This window comes from Lutra lutra, chromosome 8 (assembly GCF_902655055.1).
Source record: "Lutra lutra chromosome 8, mLutLut1.2, whole genome shotgun sequence".
In the NCBI taxonomy this organism is placed as follows: domain Eukaryota; kingdom Metazoa; phylum Chordata; class Mammalia; order Carnivora; family Mustelidae; genus Lutra; species Lutra lutra.
The window spans coordinates 95,972,882-95,994,525 of record NC_062285.1 but is presented as its reverse complement, the minus strand read 5'-3'; the positions used below and the strand labels follow the sequence as shown (position 1 = coordinate 95,994,525).

Genomic DNA, 21,644 nt, shown 5'->3' with positions numbered 1-21,644 from the left:
CTACAGAACAATGTTATATGAGAACCAGCTTTCCCCTCTGTGCAAATGGGATTGATATGTCCGTTGGAAAATGCTCCTATCATTCATTCTGCTGTGCTGGAGACATAAATGCTGAGGCAGGAAAGTGCTAGAAGCCATGATTGTCAGGGATTACAGACATTGTGTCTATGATTTGAGCACCCCACTCCTCTACTGTACATGTTAATTCTTTGAACCTCTGAACTTGTCAATCTGCTTTCCCAATCTCTTTTTATGATTGACACCTGACTGATTTCTCAGGTATAGAGGCAGCACTGCATAGCAGAAAGATCAAAGGTTTAGAGTAACATACATTAGGTTTAAATCCAGGGTCAGCCCACTACTAATTATAAAATGTAGGCAAGTCTCCTGACTTCTCTTGGGTCTCAGTTTATCATCTACAACATGGGTTTAATGATTCTTCTCATGATTCTCATGAGGACTAAATGGGATGAAAGGTGTCAAAGTTCTTAGTAGGTACTGAAATTATAGTAAAAAGGACAAACAAACCCACATACTGTGATGTATAGACTGTGTTTGGGCAACCTTGTGTCAAAGGTGCTCTGAAAAGTCTGCTGGTTTGGTAAATGGTAGGCATAAGTAGAGAAAGCACTTTATTTATTTATTTTTTATTTTATTTTATTTAAATTCAATTAATTAACATATAATATATTATTAGTTCCTAAGGTAGAGTTCAGTGATTCATCAGTTGCATATAACACCCAGAGCTCATTAAAGAATGTGCTTTAAATTAGGAGTCACAGAGTACAGGACCTAGTCTGGCCTCCACCCTAAATAGCCCTTGGGCTTTAGTTTCCACTGAAACTCAAGTATATAAGTTGTGTCCAATCATTCCTAGAACTCCTTACATTTCTGAAATTTCATGAAGAGATGAAGTCTGCAATATTTGAATCTGAGGTGTGTGTATTCTAGAGCAACTATTGCACCATGTATTGTATTCCATTCTACAGAAGACACCATCCCACATGTTTGAATTCTGCCTCAGGAAGAGTGGTTCTTGGGAGCCCTATGTCTCATTCAACATGACTTTATGCATCTTTTCCCCACTTGCCAGCCATAGCTGTTTGTACTGGGAGTGCAAATCTATTTCATGGTGGGCCTGTTAGATTCTCATGCTGGACATTTGGGATTAGAATATAGAAAATCTAATTAATAGACAGTGATGTTGGACCTGGAAGGTCAACATGTAGGTACTTGGAGGCTGAGGGTACTATTTTGCAGAAGCTTTCATGGATCATGTGAAAGCAAAGTGAAAAAGGAAATCTGGAGTAGGTTTGTTGGAGAGGAAAGAGGAGGGGGGAGAGGGAAAGATGGAGAAAGTAACTTCTTTGGTTATTCTCTGTTCCAATTACCTACAGGCCTTGTTCTTTCAGTATTTGAGTTCTGTGAGATTTCCTTGTGTTCTTTTTTACCTAAAGCAGATTTAAATGGATTTTCCATTCGTTATGTCCAACCATGCCCTAAGACATATGGTAACACAGACTGGAAAGTGGTACCTAGACAAGGAGTTCTCCAATGGCAGGGATGTTTGTCTTGTTTCCTTTAAAATAAACTTTTGACTCCGTTCTCTGCACAAAGTAGATACTCGATGAATTTATACTGAAATGACATAAAAATCATACTTTTGTTTATGAATATTGTCATTGATTGTATTTACATAAAAGGGTTAGTTATAATAGATAAGTATGTTTCAGGAAGCATTTTCCCTGATCCTTCCAATTGGGCAAGAAATATTAATTGAGCACTGTCTTCATGGTATCTCCAGGATCCATTCAGGATCTTGCTTACCATAAGCTTTATTTAAAAATGTCTGTTGAAGGGCACGTGAGTGGCTCAGTGCATTAAGCATCTGCCTTCAGTTTAGGTCATGATATTGGGGTCCTGGGATTGAGCCCTGCATTGGGTTCCCTGCTCAGTTGGGAGTCTGCTTCTCCCTCTTCCTTTGCCCGTTCCCCCCACTTGTGTGTGCTTTTTCTCTCTCAAATAAATACATAAAATCTTTAAAAAAATTAAAAATTTCTGTTCAGTTGAGTGGTCTAGGATTGTGGCCACATACTGTGGAGATATTAAAAAAAGATATAACGTATAGTTGCTCTAAATAAGCAGCTTGTAGTATAGTTGGGGAATAGCCCCTTGAATGATTTGCTATAGATTTAAAATAGTGGAGAGAATGGAAGTTCAGCAAGATCTAATATATTTAGAGAAGGTTTGTGAAGAATAGGAGGTTGAGTTACTCCTTGAGAGTTGGGTGGGATTTGGCAAGGCAGAGATAGGTAGGGACGAGGAGGAGAAAAGGCTAAGCAAAGGTGTGGGGGTAGTAACAAGAGTTTTAAGTACATGCACTTACAATTATACGATTTACATAGAGAAATGTGAGACAGCATGTTCAAGTATGGAGGCAACAGAAGGTTATGGCTAAGAGTGCTGACTCTGAAGTTGGACTTTCCAGATTCAATTCTCACCTCCACATGCTGTTTCCGCACTTAACTGGCTTTGTGATGTTGGTCAATTTATTTAACCTTTCAGTGCCTCGGTTTCTTCATCTTTAAAATTGGGGGTAATAATAGCATCCATCGCAAGGAGGTGTTGTGAGCATTAAAGGAGATGCAGTTTGTAAAAGTTCTTTGTAAGCACTTCACGGTGTTAGCTCTTACTATCTGTTGTTGCAGTAGATATCTGGTGGTGAGATCCAATTAAAAGAACTATCCTATTAATATTCAACAGCCATATCAAATAGCAAGTCTCTTAGCCATTTGGGAAGCCAGTTACCATCTGAGTTGCTACTGAATTTGTGGAGCCCTGGTAGGGATTGGTTTATGGTAGGAAAGAACAGTGAAGATGCAGAACCCAGTGGAAGGTCTTGAGTGTGGGGGAGGAGTTTGGAGTTATTTGGATAGCTGCTGCAACACAGCTGTTTTTCCTGAGCAGGGAAATGATTTGATGAAAGTGAGAGAAGGAGAGACAGGAATAGGAGGGCCAGCGAGGACCAGTGAGGGGCTGTTGGCAGTAATTCAGCTGTTAGGAGACCTGCTTCTCACCTGCTCTACTGCTGCCACCTTGGTCCAGGCCACCATCATCTCTTGGGTGGATTATTGCAACCTCCTCCTAACTCTCTCTGCTTGAGCCTGGCCTCCTGCGGTCTTATCTCAACATAGTCCCTCATTGGCACACATGGATCATCAGCTCCCACCTCACTCAGAGGACAGGCTGAACCTGTTGCTAGGATCTACAAGGGTTGCACTGTTGGGCTCCTGCTACCTCTGGCTTCATCCGTTCTCTCGACCCATACCCACCTGTTCTCTCTGCTCCATAAAGCTGTTGCCCTTGTTGTTCCTCAAATACACCAGACCCGTTCCTGACTCCGGGCACGTGCCTGTGCCTGTTCTTCCCCTAAATATCTGCAGAGCTAATTTCTTCACCTCTTTTAGGTCTTAGTCCAAATGTCATCTTCTTAGTGACATCTTCCTTGGCTACCTTTCTGAAAATAGAAACTCTTCTCCACCTTGGCACTCCCCACCCCGCTTATCTTGCTTGGCTTTTCCTTCCCTTATCACCACCTGACATGATTTCTTTGTTTCATTGTCTAATTTCTCCACTGGGATGTTAGTTCTCAGAGGGCAGATATTTTTTACTATCAGGACCTAGAACCAGGCCTGGCATGTAGTAGGCGCTCAATAAATCTGTGTTGAATGAGTGTATGAATAAAAAGCAATCAGATTTGTTGTGCCAGGCACAGTGTTGGGTGGTCCCTCAGAAGCTGCTTCATTTGATTTTCTCTATGACCCTGTCAGAACATATTGTTCTCGTTGTCTTACAAATGACGATATGGAGGCACAGAGATAGGAGGTAACCAAGGGCACAGAGCTGGTAAGTGACACAGTCAGGAGTTGTGTCCATTCCTCTAACCTTGGCTCCTGCCATTGTTCTGTGTGTTAAGATGAGATGAGGGAGGAGAGGTCAGTAAGTCCAAGGCTTCTAGTTCTGAGTAATGGAAGAGCAGCAGAACCACCAACAGAAATGTAAATGAGGATGTGTGTAGTGAGGAGTGAGGATATGTTGGATCAAGTAAATGTTCGGAGGGAAATCCTTAATCTTAAGCAGGGAGACTAAAAATATATTGACTGAATTATGTGTTGTTTGAGACCCTTCTGAGGGTGAAAGCAAGCACTATTAATAATTAAGTTGTAATGACAGACATAAATTGGGACCGTCCCAGCAAAATGGGCAAGTGGTTAGTTACCCTGGATTTAGGGGATTGGGGAGTTAATGAGAGGTCATGTCTAGAGATTTGGGTGTCTCCCTTCAAAAGGGACAAGGGGAAGCCATGAGGAGGTGGGGTCTCACCATCAAGTCAAGGGAAGAAGAGGATGTCAAGGTCAACTTCATGACCTTCCTGCAGACAACATTTGGGGGAGAAAGAGGAGTCTGTGAAAGAGAAGAACTAGAAGGGAAGAAAGGCAAGAGGTCAGGAGGAACTGTAGATAGGAAGGAGGGGAAGTGGGTGGAGACCACATTTTGCAGGGCAACTTAAAAGTAGGTCAGCTGGAACTTGGCAACAAAAATGAGATTAGAGAATTACTTGCTTTTCGATTTTGTAAGAATATCTTCATCTGTCTCAACAAAGTGCTAAAAGGCATTTAATCAAAGTAAATTAAAATTAATTTTGATTCGAGGACTTTTTTCTGCTACTGCCCTCATTATATTTTGAGATGTTATGGGGTGCTTTCAAAGACTGGATCAAGAATGAGGGTTTGGTGCCCCAGCCTGAAGTTTTCTGTTCCCTCTGCATGGCCTGAGTCACTAAAAGTTCCTATATTTAGAGTGTCATTGACACAGATCAAACCGGGCTCCAGTTGGAAGATACAAAAGCAAAAGGGGATACTTTTTTTTTCAAAGATTTTATTTATTTATTTGAGAGAAAGAATGAGAGAGGGAGAGAGAGAGTATGAGCGGGGGGAGGGCCAGAGAGAGAAGCAGATTGCCCCTGGGCAGGCAGCCTGATGTAGGACTTGATCCTGGGACTACAAGATCATGACCCAAGCTGAAGGCAGTTGCTTAACCAACTGAGCCACCCAGGCGCCCAAGGGGAAACTTTTGTGATTTCTTTGGGGTCAGGAAGATTAAAAATTAGTTTTCTAGGCTTATATAGGTAATACTGTCTTTAAATCTGTTATTCTTGGCAACGTAGAAATTTTGATAAATTCATTATCAGTTTAAGCAGATGTTTTCCTATCCCAGCTTATTACATCAGTGAAGGAAGGGTGTCGTGTATATGTGTGTGTGTGCGCGTGCACGTACACATGAGCAGGGTTTGAGGGTTGTAGAGGCTGGCAAAACAAACAAAACCCTAGTTTAAAACATACTGACATGTCATCATTGGCAAAAATGCTGGTGGAGAATATCTAGCAATAAAGTTGTTTAGTAACTGGTGGTCTGTCATATCATAGTTAAAGAGTGAGAGTTAGGTCACTAATTGCAATATTTTTGTATCTCCAGGTGTGTTGGTCCACTTGGCTCTGGCTAGAAGAGGTCATTTCCAGGTAGGGAGTAGGCATGAATGGCACATGGTTTGGAGCGCTCAGTTTATTAGACAGCAAAGGCCCATGACCAGGGCCCTGGAAACAGAACCTAGCCTTTGTGCTCTCTGAGAGCCAGCATTAGTAGCTGTGTGGGGAGCAGCATTAGACAGGGGATACATAGCAGGCCTTCCTCATCATTGCTTTTTATCACAGCAAAAGTGTCACTGGGCTGAAATCACCATGGCACACAACTCCTGGAAACCAAAAGGAATAACATCTCACAGGAATTCAAAAGGAAGAAAGTCATTAACGTGGAGCCAAAGCCTGCTGGCATGCCTCACAGAAATCAAACAGATATGGAGGGCTCCCCTGAGAGAGGAAATGCATGACTCCAGGCTCCCCCTGCACAAGATGCTGATATCAGTACCTCAGTACTGGTTTTCACAGAAGTGGTCTGTCTGTGGCAGGTTTTCATGCCAATCAGATGCATGTGTGTAGACAAGGCAGACCTTGAGAGGAATGAGGGAGTTGTTTTGGCGCTTCGTTCCCTTCTGCCCTTCTCAACCCCACCCTAACCACGGAGTCCTCTTATAGAGCTTCTCGGAAGATGTTACACGTAGAACGATAATTTATTAGAGACATACGGTACGACATCAAGTTGTTCAATATTCTTCTCCTTTTCCCTTTTATCACCTTCTTCCCTCCTCCTCTTCTTGCTCCCATCTGTTCTTTTTCAGAGGCTTTTCTTTCTCCTTCTCTTTTGCCATTTTTCTGTCCCCTTCCTGAGATATGAAATGCGGACAAAGAGGAGGAGAGAGAAGACAGGAAAGGAGGGTCATCGGTCCTGTGTAGATTGTAAATCTGAAATGTTTGTTGATCTAGGGGTTTCTTACTATTGTTGGTGTTTGTTTTCATCTCCTAGGGTTGTTGGAAGGATTTAATGTGGAGTATTTGGCCCAGTGCCTGGAATGCAGTAAGGTCTCAATGAACACTACTTTTTAGGGATGTCTGGGTGGCTCAGTGGGTTAAGCATCTGCCTTCAGCTCAGGTCATGATCCCAGGCTCCTGGGAAAGTTCCTCGCTTCCCCCTCTTGCTCAGGGGGGAGCCTGCTTCTTCCTCTGCCTGCCACTCCCCCAGCTTGTGCTCAGTCTCTCTCTCTCTGACAAACAAATAAATACAATCTTTAAAAAAAAACAAAAACAACTCTTATTAGTATTTAAAAGTTTGCCCTTGAAATAAATATCTTTAGACTTATACATCCCATTTAGGTGGGGATTTCTTTGTTTCTCTCAAGATGGTTTTTTTTTTTTTTTTCTCTGAAATTCTTTCAGGGTAATTATATGTATATGTGCTCGAGCACTCTCTCACACACACACATCCAGCCACACCACACACACCCTTTTGAAGAAGGGGTACAATGCAGAGAAGGCTAATGCTTCATCTTGGTCTAGTAAAAGGCTTTCAGAAGTTTTTGACTACTACAACTATTACCCACACATACATCTATATAAAACAAAAAGGAAATTTTTAGTAAACAATACTTGTCCTCACTATTTGTCCTACTGTGTACTGCTCTGCTCCATTTCTCTTTCATTAAAAAAAAGTGGACTGTCACTTACTAAATTAATTTCATGATCCATAATGGGGCCACTTGCAGTTAGGGGAATTGAGGTCTACTAGATACCTGGGACTTTGCTGGATCTCTCCAGCTCTGTCCTTGCCCTGGGCCTCCCCTCTATCATGACTCTCTAGACTTATCGCATTTTCAGTTCCCCTCTTTCTGTCTTTCCAGTTAAGAAATAGCAGATTAGAAATGCCTTTTTTATCTTTTTCTTTCCTTCCCTTCCCATAACTCCCTTTTTCCCCTCTCCCTCCATCATCTCTCCCATCCCCTAGTAAGACATGGTCATTCTTAACTGCTGCTTATTGAATAACGATGATGATGATGATGATGATGATGATGATGACAGTAATAATGACAATGGTAGCAATAGTCAGAAAGATTGATAGCTAAAACTCATTTCACACCTGCTTTGTACCAGACACCCATCTAAGTGCTATACAAATTTTTAACTCATTTACTGCTCATAACCACCTTATACGGCAGACTACCCTATAATTACTCTGAGGAAAGCATTACCTGCTCTTTTCCTCCAATATCAATGCAGAATCAGATTTGCATATTAAAGAATCTGGGCTAGCGCTTAACTAAGTAGAAATGATGACAATACTATGGAACAAACTATTTGTTTTCGTGACTCCTGATCTGAAAACAATAGCTAAAGAGGATGCGCACAAATCTACAATCACTAAACCTGAGGCTTGGCATATTGCTGTGCTTGGGCTGAAATTATTCTTGATATATCGCAAATTTGAGACAGAAACCATTAAAAAACGTACAAGTAAACACCCACCCAGAGAAAATTCATGTGCCATTTGTCATTTTAATGCTCTGTTCAGTAATTAATTTTTAAAAATTTAACAAGTAACAACTTTTCTCTGTTTACAGAAGTTGTATCATATTCTGGTTAAAATTCTGGAACATGCAGCCAAATGTAAAAATGAAAATGCAAACGACCCTAAATTCCATCACCCAAAGATAGCATCTATTCACATTTTGGTGTTGTGTGTGTGTTAGGCCTTCAGACACGCTCTGTTGGGCATGCACATTGTTTTTAAAATATTTTTCATATAAAAACATTTTAGATTTCTGGCATCTCTTGAAAAACTATCAAGACCTAATGACACGGGGCCCAGATTTTTGCAGGGCAACTAACTGCTGAAGGAGCTGGGAAGCCCCTGCCCCTCCTCGTGGGGGAGGGGTACCTATTTCATCTGCCCCTGCCCCACATTTCCATTTTTCTTAACTTGGTCAATTTCATTCACTTGTCATTCTTGTGCCCTGGAGGGCATTTGAGTTTTCTTTAAGTTTAAAAACTATTCTTACTTAACATTTCAGGGCCAAAGCTGTACTTCTTATAGGTGGTTACAAAGTCAAAGGTAGGTAGGGGGCGCCTTTCTTGCTGGAGAAGGTGGGAGAGCACCTTCTGGCTTCTGCTTTTTGTCTCCTGGTATGTCTGAAATTCCAAACAAGTTCTACATCTACAGGATAAATTTCCTTTCATACTGCCCACATCTATTCTGCATCTTATTTTTATACTTTTGGCCATATTCTTATGAACTGATAAAACTTACTTTATTATGTTAAGAAAGTACCTCTTCCCTCTTTGTTTTCACACATTTCTTAACAGCAAAGAAAGCCTGGTAGAGCCAAATCACTTCTCCTTAAGTCCTTGGGTTCCCTTTGGGTCTAGGTCTTTACATTTGACTCAAATACAAAGACACTATAGACATTTTCTCACCTCATTAAAGTTATTCAGGAAAATAAATTTTAGTGGCTGAACAATGACCTATTATATGGATATATCACATTTTCCTGACCTTTTCTAACGCATACAGACTCAGTGAGAGGCAGGTCCTGTGGGAAGACATGTCCCTTATGGAGAAGAGAGGAGACAGGAGGCAGTGAGGACAGGCTACCAATAAACAGAGTCTAGATTTGGTTACTTTAAGAAGCAGAAGTCTATGATGAGTAAAGAGTTCAAAAACTAGAGTTCCCAAATCCACAGGTTAGGTGGTAAGCAGAGGCCAAGATACTCTGTCACAAATCTGCAAGGAGGTCAGGAACCAGATGACCAAGGAGTGAGCAAGCCAGTGGATGGGAAAGTAAACCCATATTAATCACTGAGCAGGGGTGCAGTCATAATTTGCATTTTTAAAAAATGATTCTTATTCCTGCTAGCTCAATTTAAGAGATATGATGCGGGGTATATAATAATTTATCTGTTTCCCTAGTTGAATATTTAGGTGTTTTGATTTTCTACTTTTATAAATAATGTTGTGATGAAAATCTCAGTGTATAGAACTGTGTATTTTGGGTTATCACTTCAGGATAGATTTATGGAAATGGGAGTATTTATTCTTTTTAAGAATATTAGGATAGAGGAGCCTGGCTAGCTCAGACAGTGGAGTGTGTGACTCTTGATCTTGAGGTTGTAAGTTCAAACCCCACAATGGGTATAGAGATTACTTAAAATCTTAAAAAAAAGAAAAGAATATTGGAATATATTGACAAAATGTTTCCATAATAGCTGTTCACATTATACTCCCATCAATAGCATTTTTTATGTTCTGCTTTGGCTTCTTCATATTAGATTGGTCTACTCACATAAATCTTTGAATGAAGAGCTGCCATTGGCATCTGTACTCCATAGCTGGACTTTTTCTAGGCTGCTGACTTTCAGATTTTTTTGACCATGACCCATAGTGAGAAGTAGATTTTACAAAGTGACTCAACACATACAGGTATACACCTGAAACATATGTTGCATAGAACAATCACTTGTCCTTTCTCTATGTGATAATACTCTGGTGGGTCCATTCTCTTCTAATTTAATTTTTAAAATAAGCTCATCATGACCATAGGTCATTACTCTCAGTTAGAAAAATATCATTCTAGGACAATTTCTGTTTCACAACTTGACTTCCTAGAACTTTAGCCTCTTTCTTGTCCATACTCATTTAGGCCCCAGATTTCTATTCCTCAAAATCCCTTTAAATTAATGAGCTGTTGTGAATTTACTCACCTAGATTTGACTATTACCACATCTTCTGAAGGATGACTTCCATAATGCGCCCTTTGTCTTAGGCCCCCAGGCCCTGTTGTATCCCATCTAGCTTCTTTGGGACCTGTCCTGGATTGGCATGATCTCCTTTCAACAAAGATGGGACCTTTGAGGCATGAGAGTTCTTGTCACACTGTACACCATCACTAAAAAAGAACAATTTTGCCTAGACCCCTTTAATCTCAGATATCGACATGTGGACACTCTCATTTCCTTCAGTCTCTGTAATTGTCACCTCTCCAGAGATGTCTTCCCTGACTATATAGCATCTCAAATAGAATCCTGGTCACTCTATGTCCCTTCACCTTGCTCAAGATTTTCTTTTTACTTTTACTGAGGGTCTAGCTAATCTTGTTTGAAATCACAAAATATAAAAGCAAGGAGAGATTTAAAGGCCAAATCTGGTTCAATCCCCTAATTTTATGGGGAATAAGTGCAAGCTCAGAGAGGTAAAAAATTATTTCATGACAACCTAGCTTATTTGTGGCAAAGCTGAACTAGAAACCAGATCCTTGGATACATGTCAGTTCTTCACTGGTTTATGGTATTGTCCATGCTGTGATCTTTATGATGAGGTTATTGATGAGATAATTTTTGTCCTATAATAAACTCTGATGCCTTGTGTTAGACTACATTAAACTCAGTAGTAAACTGTAAAGTGAAAATGTTCCAATGTTTCTCACTGGAAGCATAAATTACTTAGTCCAAAGAGCTTTATCCTCTTCAAATAAAATCTTCAGCATCAGCTTCCTTACTCCTTGGTCATCTCTTCCATGACCTTTCAAGTGGTTTTATTTTCCACAAAAGAAAACTGAGGCATAGAGAGGTAAGTAACATAGATACCATCCCGACTGAAATAAACTACAATATCAAAGGGCAAGTATTAAGTGCAGAGATCTAGAAGATCGAGGTTGGTAGCCAGAAATTCCAAATAGGCACAGACTTGAGTTTAAGTCTCCAATAAGATACAGGGTTTAATGACAAATGGAATCAGGAGAAGGGGATAAGGCTTGTGTCACAGAATTGATGAAAGAGAGGGAGGGTCTACACAGCAGCACAACTAAGATACAGCTATTAGTTTTGGGAAGAACCTTCCAGACTAGGTTGTAAGTTTGGCTGGATATCCATTTCTCTGATGACAATTTTGTGCTTTCAGCAGCTAGGTCTTTTGGGGAGTTCTAGAGGCTCTTCCATGTAGTACGTCCCTCTACCAAACACCTCCTATTTTTCCCAAATGCAAAAATGTCAGTGATTGGTGGAAATTTTTTATTTTTTACTTTTTAATTTTGTCAGTCCTGAATCTATTCACTGTCTTTTGGCAATGATATTAAAATTTTTCTTTTGGGAATGACTCCTCTCTCACTGGTAGCATTCTGGTGGGAACTGTTAACCAACTGTTAACTCCTGATTACCCCTGGTCAAGGGGAAGGTGTTAAGACCTGAGTGAACCTACATGAGTGTTGCTTGGGGAACCTGAGTGTTGATCAGGGTACAAAGAGTTGGAGCTCACTTATTTCAGTGGCAACACTTTGTCTAGACTATTGCAATATTCTTGCTTTAGAGACCCTGAAGCAGTCTTGCTTTTTGTCTTCTGCAGGGCCTGGTCTCCAGCCTTCCCTTTGATTTTGTGAGCTCTCTCATATCCTTCTAGTAATTTCTTTTCTTTTCTCTCTTCTCTTTTCCTTCCTTCCTTTTATTTATTTATTTATTTATTTGCTTAAGTTAGCCAGAGTAGATTTCTGACACTGAAACCAAGAACCTGGATTAGCACAGTAGGTAGTCTGACCAGGGAATCCCAGCCATCTCTTACTTTTTTATTACTTTTATTGTTTTTTGAAGTTTTTTTTTTTTTAAGATTTTTATTTATTTAATTTATAGAGAAAGATCACAGGTAGGCAGAGAGGCAGGCAGAGAGAGAGGAGGAAACAGGCTCCCTGCTGAGCAGAGAGCCTGATGGAGGGCTCGATCCCAGGACCCTGGGATCATGACCTGAGCCGAAGGCAGAGGCTTAACCCACTGAGCCACCCAGGTGCCCCTATTTTTTAAAGTTTTTATTTAAATTCCAGTTAACTATAGTGTGATATTAGTTTCAGGTGTATAATTTAGTGATTTAACACTTACATACAATACCTGGTGCTCATTGCAACTGTACTCCTTCATCCCCATTACCTATTTCACCCATCTCCCACCCACCTCTTCTCTGTAACCATCAGTTTGTTCTCTATAGTTAAGAGTCTGTTTCTTGATTTGCCTCTCTCTCTTTTCCCCCTATGATCACTTGTTTTCTTAATTCCACATATGAGTGAAATCATATGCTATTTGTCTTTCTCTGACTGACTTATTTTACTTAGCATAATGCTCTCTAGCTACAGCCATGTTGTTGCAAATGGCAAGATTTCATTCTTTTTTATGGCTGAGTAATATTTGAAAGTCAATCAATGTGATATACCACATTAGTAAGAGAAAGGATAAGAATTATATGATCCTTTTAATAGATGCAGAAAAGCATTTGACAAAGTACAACATCCATTCATGATAAAAAGCCTCAACAAAGAAAGATCTGAACATAATAAAGGCCAAATATGAAAAACCTACAGCCAATATCATCCTCAATGGGGAAATCTGAGAGCTTTTCCTCTATGGTCAGGAACAAGACAGGGATGTCCACTCTCACCACTGTTATTTAGCCTCAGCAATCAGACAACAAAAAGAAATAAAAGTCATCCAAATCAGCAAGGAAGAAGTCAAACTTTCAGTATTTGCAGACAACATGATACTCTATATAGAAAATTCAAAAGACTCCACCAAAAAATTGCTGGAACTGATACATGAATTCAGTTATGTCATAGGATACAAAATCAATGTAGAGAAATATGTTGTATTTCTATACATCAATGAAGCAGCAGAAAGAGAAATTGAGGAATCAATCCCATTTACAATTTCACCAAAAACCATAGGATATTTAGGAACAAGCCTAACCACAGAAGTAAAAGATCTGTATTCTGAAAACTACAAAACACTGATGAAAGAAATTGAAGATGACACAAAGAAATGGAAAAACATTCCATGCTCATGGATTGGAAGAACAAATATTGTTCAAATGTCTATATTATCCAAGGCAATCTACACATTTAATGCAATCCCTATCAAAATACCAATAGCATTTTTCACAGAGCTACCACAAAAAATCCCAATGTTGTATGGAACCACAAAAGACCCTGAATAGCCAAAGCGACCTTGAAACAGAAAAACTAGCCACCTCTTTCTACCAAAACTATACTATGGGACATACCAATAAACATTTGTTCATCCAAAACATGCCAGGTGGTATTCAGGGGTTTTCATTTGTGTTATCTAATTGCCCTTTATAATAATACCACAAGATATATATTGTTATTTAATATTTTCCAATTTTAAAACTGCACTGAAATATACATAGTATATAACTTACTATTATAATCATTTCTTAAGTGTATAGTTTAGTGGTATTAAGTACATTCATATTTTGCAACTATTGCCACCATCTATCTCAAAATTGTAAATTGTTTTATCTTGTAAGACTGAAAATCTATACCCTTTAAACAATAACTCCTCATTACCTTGTTCTCCAGCTCCTGGCAACCACCATTTTATTTTCTGTCTCCATGATATCAACTACTCTTCATATAGTACTTCATATAAATGGAATCATATGATATTTGTCTTCTTGTGACTGGCTTATTTAGCATAATGATCTCAAGGCTCATCCGTGTTCTAAATATGTGTCAGAATTTCCCTCCTTTTTAAGGCTGAATAATATTCCATTGCATGTATATACCACATTTTGCTTATTCATTATCCCATCAATAGATGCTTGGGTTGCTTCTGTGTTTTAGTTATTATAAATAATGCTATTAAACATGTGTATACATATATGTCTTAGAAATCTGTTTTCAGTTCTTCTCTGTATATACTCAAAAATTGAATTGTTGGGTCATAAGGTAATTTTATTTTGAAATTTCTGAGGAATTGCTATACTGTTTTCTATAGTGGTTGAACCATCTTACATTCCCACCAATAATGCCCAAGAGTTCCAATTTTCAAGGTCCTTACCAACACTTGCTATTTTCTGTTTTTGTAATAGTAGCCATCCTAATGGATATGAGGTGGTAGTTGTTATTTAATTTTAGATGCAAATACTGAGGGTATATAAATTGCCTAAGGTCATATAACTTGTAAGTAGCAGAATTGGGATTGAATCCATGTCCAGTGGTATTTCAATGTCTATTTGACCCTTTTCCTTTTCCTCAACTACACTACATTTGTTAGAAAACCAAAGGTATTCAATAGAGCTGAATTTGTCCTTTAAAAAAATCTATCAGCTATTAGGAAGATTTAGGAGCCAAAAAAATTATCCTCAGTCAGTATCATAGAAACTGTGTACCTGAACTATAATAGATTACCAAAAGATTTATGTTGTTATAGTACTTCATGACCATAGAGATGAATCAATTCAACTTTCTCATCTTACAGATAAGAAAACAGAAGCCAGCTTTCTGTGTTGCCAAGTATTACTGAAATTACTATTCACCAATAGTGAGGTTTAGATTCAAATCAACTTAGTTTAGTCACGAGACAGCTGGGACTGTGTAAACTTACATAGGTCAATTAAAATCATAGAGCTGAAAGGGACCTCCAGGTCTCCTACAGTAATGTATCCATCTACCTCCATCATAGCGAGCTTAAACAATAATAGCAGGATGTCTTTTACTTTATAGCCTACTAAGAAAGCAATTCAATCACTTTCTTTGTGAAGCACTATAGTGTCTTTTATCCCTCTCAGCCTAGCAACATTTTCACATGTAAAATGTGGAGCACTTTATATGTCTGTTTAAAAACAAATATATTCTATTTAAAGGTGTTTTAAAATTGTTATTTGAAAATTTGAAGGAGTCTTAAAAGTAAACTGAGGTATTACTAGGCAACTGAAAGGGTTGTAATAAGTAATTTCAAGACTATTTCCACAATTAGAAACAACATCAGCCCTACGTTTCAAAAGTAAATAACTAGGGTGGATGATGGTCATGTGAAGGGAATATATTCTCCAACATGGAAAAAGAACAGTTATAGCAGGTCTGCACAATATAGTGCAAACCTGTTAGACTCATTTTAGGAGTTTTTACTTCTCAGTTCAATGTAGCAAATGTCTACTGAAAGGCTCTTATTTATGAGCAACTAAGCAAAGAGCTTTGAGAATGAGAGACAGCCAAGTAGAACTCCTGACTTCAAGGAATTTGCAAACTAGATAGGGAGATAACATAGGTACACAAATACCTTGAAAGGGTTTCAAGTAAAAAGTGCTATCAGGTCCACAGAAATGCACTGTAAGTATGGCAATGCTCCATCTGGCTGGGGGTATCCTGGAAAGCTAGTGAGCTGTTTTGAAAGATGAGTATGTTTTTGACAGGCAGGGATAGGGGAAAGGTTATGTACCCAGGAAGTATGGTGTGAATAGAAGCCTAAAGGAGAGTAAATTCCCTACATAAACTTTCTATTTCAAGTCCTACACATGCATTAGGAACTGCACTCTCCTCTTTGGAATCCTTGGCCCCCTTCATCTCTTGTGTGAAAGACTTATATGAAGATACTTAAAATGGTTGTGTTAAAAGGGTGAAATTATTGGTAAATTTATTCTCTTTCTTATTTTTTTAAAGATTTATTTATTTTAGGGAAAGAGAGAAAAGAGAGAGAGAATACGTGCACAAGTGGGGGGAGGGGAAGGGGATAAAATCTTCAAGCAGGGCATGTGTTGTTCATGGAGCCCGAGGTGGAGCTCGATCTCATGACTTATGAGATCATGACCTGAGCCGGAACCAAGAGTCAGATGCTCAACCAACTGAACCACCCAGGCACCCCTCTCTTTTTTATTTTTTAAGTTATGTTTTTCTTTGGAAATGTGATTGTATAACAGAAAAATTATTTTTTGAAAAGGATATTGTACATACCTCCCAAAGCTAGTTCAACTATTTGCTCCACATAACCACTCCTGACTAGTTAATAAATGTAAATATGAAGTCCCAATTAAAGATATACATGAATATGCATGTATCTTATAGGGGTTCTGTCTGCTATAAAATCTTAGAAGCAGTAATACTTTAGTAGCAATGAGCACACTAGTACACAGATGTTGCACACATGTCATTTTCCGCTAAATTGAGCCAAGACTCTTTGGAGAAGATCTTGGGCAAAGGAACATAACTTAGTCCAGGTGAGCCTAGGACATCCCATAATTTCAGAAAGAAAGGACATCTTTCAAGATTCCTGTTGAAGAGTTAGCTTGAAGGAGTACCCACTGGCTGAATTTGAGCCAATGTGGGCATTAAAGAGAAAAAGTGAAGAGAGAAGGGAAGAAAGGGAGAGAAAGAAAAAAAGGAAGTGGAGGAGGACAACGATGAGGAAGGCAAGGAGGACAAGGAGGAGGAGGAAGAGAGGAAAAAAAAAAGGAGTAGCAGTTGCTTTACTCTTTTGGTGGTGACTTACTTTGACAGTTGGTATATAAAGGAAAGGAACTAAACATTTACTTTATCTCTTCAGGAAGGACTGTAGTCTTTCCCTAGTTGAGGAGAGAAAAACTTCCTCCCCACAGAACACTAGATAATAAATGTTTTAGTTTGAATTTGATGAAACTTTTGATATTCAACTATTTTTCATTTGCAAAATTTCACCTGGTTCAACCAAATATGGAAAGAAAGAATTAGAAAAGTCAACAACCTCCAGTGAAATAACAGATTCAGATCAGAATCATCAAGGATGCTAAGATGATTACATGAAAAATTGTAGGGGTAAAAGAACCTTCCTCTGCTGGCCAAAGGGTCTACCCTAGAATTACTTGCTTATTTAAAATTAAAAACATCCTTTTACATCTCAGTGTTGAGATCTGGCATTAATACTTTAACCAAGTGGTGAAACGTAGCTTTGCTAATGGTGAGATAACCTAACACATTGCTTCTCCTGATGTGACTATGTGAAATTCACTGCATGGTGAATTTGCCTATGAAGCGTTCTAAGCAAAAATGTTTAAGCTGTGTGTGTGTTGTTTTCCATTTGCTCTTATACGTCCGTCCATTTGATGCCTTTCTTCATTCTGCTCTGTGTCCCTGGAGATGCCCCTCTGCACAATGTATCAGCCAGTCTCCCTCCCATTTGGGCTTCTAATTAGATTTGGCCAGTGGGGAGGCTCTGGGAGAAATCTAAAGGAGGACATAGAGATTTGGCCTACCATCTCACTCCCTGCATGGGTTCCATTTGAGTGGCTCCTGTTGTGGGTCCCACTTCCAAAACTCCAGTTTCCAATCGTGCTTTAGGGGAGCTCCACTCCTCTGCTTCCACGTCAGGCCCAGGATGGTGGTCCCTACAGCACTAATAGCACTAACCCCCCAGTGCTGTTCCCTTAAGTCTGCCCACTCTGCTGTAAATAGTTCCTTCACTGAACTCCCTTCAGTTAAACCCTTTAAGTGTGCCATCTGCTTCAGGTCAGGACTTGGATTCCGCCTAAATCTAATCAGACCTTCATTTTAACAAGACAACAAGGCTAGAAAAACAAATTAAACAACACCCTGAGATAACAATCACATATATCCAGAATTTGGCACTGTTTACAAGGCAGTTGGTCTGGTGTCTTCAGAGGTCAATATCACTTTTTCACATAAGAAGGAAAAATCTTTCAGATTAAAATAAGCTAAGGAGACCTAACTACCAAATGTAACATATGAACCTGGTTTGCAAAAATCAGCTGCTTTTTCTTGGATGACTAGACTGAATCAGCATATTGGAAAGCCATTTTTTTAAAAAGAAACATTTAGTGGGATTTTTGTCATATAAAATTTTAATCAGGTTTTATGCCCCACATACTCTGGAGCTTGAAGTATAAATTACTTAATGTAACATCAAAAGCCAGTTGTGTTGTAATTATAGTCTGAACACAGAAAATGCAGTTTTCTGTTCTTTTTTTTTTTTTAAGATTTTATTTATTTATTTGACAGAGAGAGATCACAAGTAGACGGAGAGGCAGGCAGAGAGAGAGAGAGAGAGGGAAGCAGGCTTCCTGCTGAGCAGAGAGCCCGATGCGGGACTCGATCCCAGGACCCTGAGATCATGACCTGAGCCGAAGGCAGCGGCTTAACCCATGGAGCCACCCAGGCGCCCCCAGTTTTCTGTTCTTGACAAGGCCCTTTTTGTATATAACATTCTAAAATGAAGACATTTCAAGCTATACAAATTACCTCCAAGTTTTCATGATGTCTGGGAAGATTTTCAGTAGATGTTATCATATTCACGTACCAAATTCTGACCAGTGTTACTCCCTTTAAAAAATCTTGAAAAAGCTTTCTGTACTTAGAGTTTGCCAAATATTCCTCTATAATGAAACTGCCCTTATTTTAAAAGCTGGTCAAAGACTCCACTAATGAAATTTGATAAACAAACATCAGAATTATAAAAAAAAATATTTTAGGGGGAACAATTAGGAAAATTTTAATATTAAATGGATTTTAGATTATATTAGAAAATTATTGTCAATATTCTTAAATGTGATAAAGGTATTGTGGTTTTTAGCTACATCCTTTTTAAAGAGGAGCATGCTGAAGGAGTTAGGGTGAAATGTTAATAATGGCTGTGACTTCCTTTAAAATATATAGCAAAGGGGCGCCTGGGTGGCTCAGTGGGTTAAGCCTCTGTCTTCGGCTCAGGTCATGATCTCAGGGTTCTGGGATCGAGTCCCACATCAGGCTCTCTGCTCACGGGGAGCCTGCTTCCCCCTCTCTCTCTGCCTGCCTCTCTGCCTACTTGTGATCGCTCTCTGTCAAATAAATAAATAAATAAATCTTTAAAAAAAAATAAAATATATAGCAAAGTATTTAGATAGCTAGATAATAATAGCAGAATATCAACCATTGTTATATCTGATGGAGATACAGCATTCATTATACTACTCTCTCAGCTTTTCATTATGTTTGAAAATTACATAATCAAATAGTGGAAAACATTGATAAAGAAAACAAAGTTTCTAACACCTGTTCAGAATGATTTCTCCTTTTTCCAAATGTCTATAGCTTTTCTATAGTAGTCCTTTGCTTCTTATAGAAGCCTGTATAACCAGATTGTCAGCTCATTGGAGCTAAGGACTGAACTCTGTCCTTCATATACTTTCAGAGGCTTGTATAAAAGTTCCATATATTTAAGCCTAACTCTTTATGAAAAACATAGGCATAGGTGGTCAGAAGTTTTAGTTCTATTTTCATTAGTGTAGGGGAAGGCACAAGAAGTTGGATGGGATGCAGAGAAGGGCAATCCAGACACTTCCTTAAAATTAACAGAGAGTAGGCTTGAGGTCCCTTCCTAGGGGCAATGAAAGCCACAGTGAAGACAGACAGCATGGAGTCTGATACTTCTCAATGTCATTGAAAGTTTTGCAAACTTAGATAAGCTTTTGGAAGGACTGAGTCCAAAAAAAAAAAAAAAAAAAAAAAGATTTGGGTTAGTTCAAACTTACAGTCTACTCAAGCCTGAGAGAAAACCAGGATTAGGTTAAGCCTGAATTCAGAAAAGTTAATTTTGAGTGAACTGCTTAACAAGATTTAACTCAACTTAAATTGCATGTCAAAACATAAAAATTAATGTAATTCTCTTCCTGCTTAGCATTTAATCTTTTAAAATATGAATTTCTTTATAGAAAAAGCATTATAGAATAGACACAGGACAATTTTTATTCTTTTGATAGTGCTTGAATAAAGTGAGGTTTTTTGGAACCACTTGGGTAAACTGTAGGCCTAGAACAAATGGAAAATTGATTCTCAGTGATGGCTGTTGTTTTTTCCTCTTCTAGTGAGGTAGTTTTGCACACATCTCAGGCTGTCATATCCCATATGCCCTGTGAACCTGCTGGAACCTCCATAATGGGCCAAGGCAGAAAGATAAGCTCTCAGTCAGCTTATTGATGGATAGATGGATGGTGTGTATGTGTCTATGACAAATCCTGCTGATGCCCTTCCAAAGGCCATCTCTCACCTTATTTTTCTAGCTAAGAGAGTATTGATTCCTCGTAGAGTATCAGGTGCCCCACTATGCCTTAGAGGAGTTATCACAATCCTATCCATTTGTCAATCTTTGATTGAAACATAGACATGTGACACAATTGGGTCAAGGAGGCAGGGGTGGGGGACCTTCTGTGAGGCTTCTAGAAGCTTCTTTATTCCTTAAAAAATATGTTTTTGAGAAACAGACCCATTCTGTCTTTAGATATTACTGTGTGAGGATGTGATACATCCTCCAAAAACAAAAAACCCTGATTTACAGTGTTTGCATATTTCCATTTCCATGGTGTAAACTCCCTCATAATGGCTGATTTCAGGCTACCTATAGCTCAGCAAATGGCTGGCAAACTTAGCAATTGGCTCTCAGGAGCCAACTCCAGCCTACTGCTGATTGTTTTGAGCTGCTATATCCATCTTATGAAAGGAATAGGTAGGAATGGTAGAGCAGAAAGACAGGAGACTCTAGGTCTTTAATGACACCTCGAACCACAGAATTGGCCGAGCCTGGAATCTTCCCATCCCTTGACTTCTTGTTCCATAAGTTAATGTGCTTATTGTTGAAAGCAAGTTGAATTGGTATTTGTGTGTGGTGAAACTGGGTTTGACCTATCTGATACAGATGTCCATGGGGTCCCATCTAGTGGAAGGCTGGGAGCACAGCAGGGGCAAAACTGAGCAATGGATCATGGAAACACTAATTCAATTGATGGTCAGGAAGATCAGGTCTTGGGGAGGGAGGGTATCTGGGTTGAAACAGTACTCTGGCCAGTTGTTGGGAGGAATAGGGTGGTGGCTGAGGGCCCGCTGGTCTGTCAATGCCCTTGCCAAGGAGGCTGAAGTTCAGGGCAATGCTCCAGCAAGAGCAGGCACTGGAGTGCCAGTCAGGAAGCCAGGCAGAAATCCAGGCCTGGGAAGGGCTGCCTGTCAGGTGCTGCACAGCACAGTGCTTTTGGCCCAGGAGAAAGGGGAGGCCTGGGAAGAAGGGGCAAGCACAGAGAGAGGCAGTAGTACAAGTCCACAGTTTTGGCTACTTGCTCATCAGAGGGGTGGGAAACATTCAGCAAGGCAGAGTCAGACTCTGGACAGCTAAGGCTGAAGGTTGGGGTTTTTCAGTAACTGCCATGAATCAGGCTGAGAAATGCAGAAGGAACCAGAATGTTCCCCAAAGCTGCCTCAGCACATTTTCTTGGTGACATTAAAGAAATGCTGCTGACATTCCTTCCTAGACCTTGAAAAGGGGCATCCCCACTCTACATATTGTTGAGATTTCTAGTGTCTTTGTAATTCCCCACTATGACTTATGTTTAGACTTATCCTTGTCTGGGGGAAA

The 21,644-nt window shown here is 39.4% G+C and overlaps 1 long non-coding RNA gene across 1 annotated transcript in view; it reads right to left on the bottom strand.

The window, feature by feature from the left end:
• The window catches only part of LOC125107559 (uncharacterized), a 113,621-nt gene that overhangs the window by 20,596 nt on the left and 71,381 nt on the right, over nucleotides 1-21,644 (bottom strand). The window lies entirely within an intron of this gene.